The sequence below is a fragment of the Galeopterus variegatus genome, unplaced genomic scaffold (genome assembly GCF_000696425.1).
Source record: "Galeopterus variegatus unplaced genomic scaffold, G_variegatus-3.0.2 Scaffold699, whole genome shotgun sequence".
NCBI lineage: Eukaryota > Metazoa > Chordata > Mammalia > Dermoptera > Cynocephalidae > Galeopterus > Galeopterus variegatus.
Genome location: NW_007726810.1, coordinates 603,811 through 609,877, shown reverse-complemented (window position 1 = coordinate 609,877; position 6,067 = coordinate 603,811).

Genomic DNA, 6,067 nt, shown 5'->3' with positions numbered 1-6,067 from the left:
ACAAAAAAAAAAAAAAAAAAAAAAAAAAAAAAAAGAAGAGAACAGGATCTGGGAAGCTGAGGGAGGAGTTTGGAGAAACGAAGTGGTCAGCAGTACCTGGTTTGGCAAAAGGGCTGAGAAGGTGGAGGATGGAAGCCGGCGGTCTTTGGAGGACTCTTGCCCAACAGTGGTGAGGGTCAAGGCCAAATCACATAGCACATAAAAGTGGGAGTAGGGGGCTGTCCGGTTAGCTCGGTTGGTCAGAGCATAGTCTTATGACACCAAGGTCAAGCGTTCGGATCCCTGTACCACCAGTTGCCCCCAAATAAAATTTAAAAACTGGGAGAAATTAATGCCGCTGAGTCATGTTTTTAAAGTAGAAAATTACATGTTTCACCACAAAAAAAGTAAGTGGGAGAAAAATGTTAACATTTAAAAAATCAGATTGTTCTCTATACTTTTCTATATGCTTGAAACATATCATAATAAATTGCTTTAAAAAGTAATTGGGGAAAAAAGTGGCAAGCCAGAAATTAAAGCAGCAGTACAGACTACACTTTGCGGGGATTTGATGGCTAAGTGAAGGGGCAAAAGGGGCACAGCTTGAGAGGGGAACAGGACAGAAAGAATTTATTTTTCTTTTGATGAAGCAGCAGGGACATGTTTCTAGGTCGAGTGTGAGGATTCACAGGGAAGGAAAGAATGAAGATGGGGGTGCGAGTAGGTTGAATGGTGAGCCCCAGAAGATATGTCCACATCCCAGTCCCTGGAACTGTGAATATGACCCTATTTGGAAAGGGCCTTACAATTAATTACAGATGTGATTAACTAAAGATCTTGAGATGAGATCATCTGGATTATCCGGTGGGCCCTGAATCCAATGACAAGTGTTCTTAGAAGACAGAGAAGATAGAAGAGGAAAAGACACAGAAGAAATAGGAGAAGCCCATGTGAAGACAAAGGTAGAGATGGGAGTGAGGCAGCCACAAGCCGAGGAACGCCTGGTGCCACTGAAAGCTGGAGGGGACAAGGAAGGATTCTCCCCTGGAGCCCTTAGAGGGAGCATGGCACCTCCGACATTTGATTTCAAACTTCTGCCCTCTAGAGCCGTGAGAGAATAAATGTCTGCTGCGTTAAGCCACCACCGGTGTTGTGGCTGTTTGTTCCGGCGCTCCTAGGAAACTAACGTGGGCATGGGGTGTTGACCACAGTCTCAGGTCCTGAAACACCTCGAGCTGCGTCTCAGGTTTCTCAGTCCTCCACGCCCCACTCAGGACCAGCATGACGAGGTGCTCAGTTATTATGAGTTTATTAACTGTGGGCTCAAATAAACAGGACAGACCACCGGTGTTGTGGCTGTTTGTTCCGGCGCTCCTAGGAAACTAACGTGGGCATGGGGTGTGGACCACAGTCTCAGGTCCTGAAACACCTCGAGCTGCGTCTCAGGTTTCTCAGTCCTCCATGCCCCACTCAGGACCAGCATGACGAGGTGCTCAGTTATTATGAGTTTATTAACTGTGGGCTCAAATAAACAGGACAGGATCTCACTCAAAGAAATCATTTTGTCTTCATTTTTTCCTTTCTTGTTCCCACCTGATTTTAGAAAATCCACAAAGATTTCAGTACTGATGTCTTTCTCTTCCACCTCCCACCCCCCATCTTTTAAGCTGTGACAGTGAAGCCAACGTGGTCCCCAGGGGACGCTAGGGGAAATCTTCCCTGGAAGCCACACCTTCCGTTCTTGCACACAGGCCAGGTGACGAGGGGTCTGTGACCAATCTGGGCAGCAAGTGGCAAAGGGGAGACCTCAGGGCATGCCTGGAAACAGGCTCCCTCTTATAACTGCTGAGCATATGGCTGCTGATTTAGGCCATCCCAATTCTTCCAAATTCCAGTGACAGAAAGGGCCTGATTTTTCTCTGAGAGTTATGAGGTGTCGGCTTTCAGCAACCAGGGAGACAAGACAGACCAGGGGATATCAGGGCAAGGTCCCCCAGGGAACAGAGATCACCATCTTTTCACCTTGATCCTGCTGGACTGCCGGAGTGGAGACAGGTGCTCGGGGCCAAGGTCCCCTCCAGGCTAAAGTTAAGATTGTGGTTTGAAGACTGACAGAGGTACAGGGGTCTGGGTCTGGGGAGGGCCAACGCCGTTGCCCTCCCATCTGCTCCCAGGAGCAGTTTTTCTTTGGGGGATTTCTAGGATTGAGGACCTCCAGGAGCTGCCCCAGTCCTCCTGTGGTGCTGGTGTCTGGCAGCCACACGGGTGCCCACTGTGCCATGCTCGCTGGGCTCCAAGCCACTAAAGCTGTCATTTCCCAGCCACTCAGTCTCAGCCTCTCATAGTCCTGGTGCCCTCCATTCTCTTTTGTCTTCCCCAGCCAGGGAGGCACCAGGTCCTTTGCTACTTCACTCACCTCTGTCCTTTCCTTCTCATGCCTGCTAGTCCAAGCATCCCTATCTGGAACCTCTGGTCTTTGTCCCTCCTGGACTATCTGTTCACTGCTGTTCAGTTGTCCAGGTCTCAGTACCTGCCTGCTGTGTACTGTGTGCAGAGTACACTCCAGACTCCTTGGGCCACCACCCAGTGCGCTCCATAACCTGGTCCCCCATATCTCCCAATCTCTGCACAAACCCTGCACTCTGGCTGCCCTGGACACGTTTCCCTGATGACGCTCGTTCCTGCCTCCAGGCTCTGCGCATCCTGTGACCTCCACCTGGATTGCCGGCTCCACTTTAAGATCCAACTTTCCCACTTTCTTTATAAAGCCACACTCCCACTCACTCCAGGCCCCAGAGCCCTCTCTCTTCTGGAAGCTTCCCTACAGTAGTCCCGTCACTGGTGCCTCATCCCCTTTCACCTGGTACTGGCATATTTCTGAGTGTGGATGTACAGTTTCATTCATTCTTCTTTATATATTTTTTTTTCAGAAAAAAATATATCACATACCTGTTAAGCACCAGGCTCTAGAATATAGATGAGTAAAACCTAGTTCCTGCCTCCTAGAAGCTTCCAGGTATGGTGTGTATGCTGGATGCTTCCCACTGGCTCTTGCAGATCCATCCTCTGCCCTGCTCATGCCCCAAGAGGCTGACTGGGTGGCTTTACCCACAGGCCCCACCACCCTCCAGCTTTTGGTGGGTTCTGCCAGTGGGGAGCCACGGCAGGAGAGCAGAGGTGGGGCTGTGGGGCTGCCCTGGTGGGCTGGATCACAGGGCCTGTTAGTTTCCATAGTGCTCTCTCTCTCTGAATCTAGTAACTGTTCCTTTCCCTCACCCTCAGGCTAGGGGTGGTAACTGCGCGCAATGGTAGGAGCCCCACACCACTGTGCCATCCTGTGGCTCTCCCACACCTTTGTAAACTGCCTCTCCACTGAACTCTCACGTGTTTACTTGTGCCATGTATTTCCTGCTCAGCACCCTGACTGATGCGATGAAAAAGCCCTTCCAGGGAGAAGTTGGAGGGTGGGGGCACCTAAGGTGCTTGACCACAGCAGCAGAGACTGTGTGCACAGTAGATATCCTAGAGCCTAGTTTGCTTTTATGTCTGTAAGGGAAACTTGACTCTTTTTAATTGAACCCATATCCCACTCTCCTTCCCATGTGGAGCATTTCATCATTGCAAGACTACCAAAGTAATTAAAAAATTTTAAAAAGCCGCTTTACTAAAGAACTTCTGGCAAAGACCTTTGAATCTGTGCCCCTGGGGGCTCTAGGGCAGGACTCCAGCTGGGTGGTGTAAGACTTGCTGTCCTGATGTGGGTGGCAGTTGCTAAACAGGGATTATTTAGTTTGATTAACAGAGTGAAGCATGCTGTCAGCAGGCAGCAATCGCCACGGGACAAGATGCAACCAAATCTGATTCTGAAACATTCTATCCCAGCTACAACCAAGCTGTCCTCCTCAGGAGGGTCTCCAGGAGAAAGACATTATTCAGGCAAGGAGAGCCCCCTTGAAGAGGAATTATGCTGAAGTCAATCTAAAATGTTCTGAAAGTTCAGCTGCCCTAAAAGTGCCTCAGATGCTATTTGCTGCAAAGCAGAATTCAGTATCCAGAGGGGTTGTCTTGGATTCCACCCAAGAGGTTTAGTTTTTAAGGAGCCTAAAGGATTCCAAGCATATCTCTTGGGTGAGGATATTATTGTCTATGGATGCTTTAGCACCCTGCTTAACTATAATTTAACAAAAATAAAAGACTGCTCAGCTGGAGTAGATGTGTCTAAGAGGCAAAACTTGCTTAAACTCCATTAACGTACAAGCTCAACCCATAACTGGATTCAATTACTGTGTGGAAAGAAAGGCATTTTCTCATAAAGCCGCTCTGTTTCCATGCCTGGCTGTGAGCTGGGTCAACCATGACAAAGACAAGTCTGTGCGTTGTTTTTGGTTGTTTTTCTTTTCAGGCTCTTCCACTGGCACTGCCAGGCCCCAAGCTGTTTGGATCGGTTACATGGGGCCAGTTTACTCGTCTTGGCTTTTGGCCTTTTTGTCCGGCATTGATGATAGAAGAGTGAGCCGGGTGTCCTGCATGACCAGCGGTACCAATGGCCTGTATAGTGTGATTCAGGGTTGCACCATGCCCAGGTGCCCCTTGGCAGCAGTATTTGTGAGCAAGGTCAGCATCCTAAGGAAGGAGCATGGGAGAGATTGTAGGACTCAAGGGGTCTGGGCATATGTGGGTCTAGGTATTACTGTTCTCAAATATTAATAATACCTAATGTATGGAGCACTTACAATGTCCAGGCTCTGTCCTAAGACATATGTTTACATATATTAACTCATTTAATTCTCCCAACAATCCTCTGAAGTATTATTATTATTATCCCCACGTTACAGATGGGGAAATTGAGGAACAGAAAGGTGGCCTAATTTGGCCAAGATTACATAATTACTAAGTAGCTCAAAGCCCATGTGCTTGACCACTACACTGTCAAAGAGTACATTACAGAAATTTTAAATTTAAATCCATGATATTGGTATTTATTTAGCTATTAAACATTTTTACAGTATTCTTAATTCATTATTTTCCTTAACATGCCTGAAAGACATGTTGGTATTGTTATACATGTGTTTTAAAGTACAAGAATGGGAAGACCCATCTGGTCCAGCAGCTTGCTGTGGGGCAGACACGACTGATCAATATGGAAAGCCGGTGGGTGTTCACGAAAGATATTGCACACAAGGAAGTTAAGAACCAGCTCCCTTGGCTGTCTGGTCATCAGCTCAGGCTTCCTGCATGAGCTCGGCTCTCCGATAGGAAAATCCAGGGCTCCCAGCCTGGAATGAACGTATGTATTTCCCAGGCTCCCCTCATCAGTTTAATTCACTGTGACAGTTATCAATTGGCTGCCTCTCAGCTCCATTACTTGCTGTGTGATCATGGACCTGGACCTTTTAAGCAGTTCTTCTTTGGCAGCCAGACTGTGTTGCGCTTTGTCAGCAGAGGGTTCTGGAGGAACGGCTTCTCTTCCTAGTTCCAGTGGGCTTGCTTTGGCAGGTTCCTGCAGTGTGCACAGCTCTTTCTGCAGCTCCAGGTGGCCGGCAGCATGTGGTGCCTTCTTGTGGGCAGCTTCCCTGGGTACCTCCCCGCAAATGACCTCTGCCAGAACCCCTCAGGAAGCTTCACAGTATGCCAAATGCTGCGTACCTCTCCTTGGATGGCTGCCCCAGCACCCTCTCAGACAGCTTTGCCATGGATGGCTTCCTCAGTACTCCAGAGAGCATGTTTCTAGAAAGTCTCACCAGTGAGTCCCCTTGTGCACTTTCCACCATCCTGAGAGCCCTGGCCGTCCCCTCTCCTATGAGGTCTGGATCTTAGCCCTGGAAGGATGTGGTCTCTTCCTTGAATGCTCTGGAGGTGATAGCTGCTCTCTCTATATGCTATTCCTCTATATTTTAGAGCTCCCTTTACCTTTTATTACCCAGTCTCTCTTTACTCTAATCCCTTATTAATAATTCTTTATAGTTAATTTTCCTTGTAGAAATTACTGTGCAGTTTCTGTTTCCTGTTCAGACTCTAATACATTCACCATATTTTTAAAATTAACTATTTTACATATGAAAAAACATACAAGAATCATGGAAGCAAC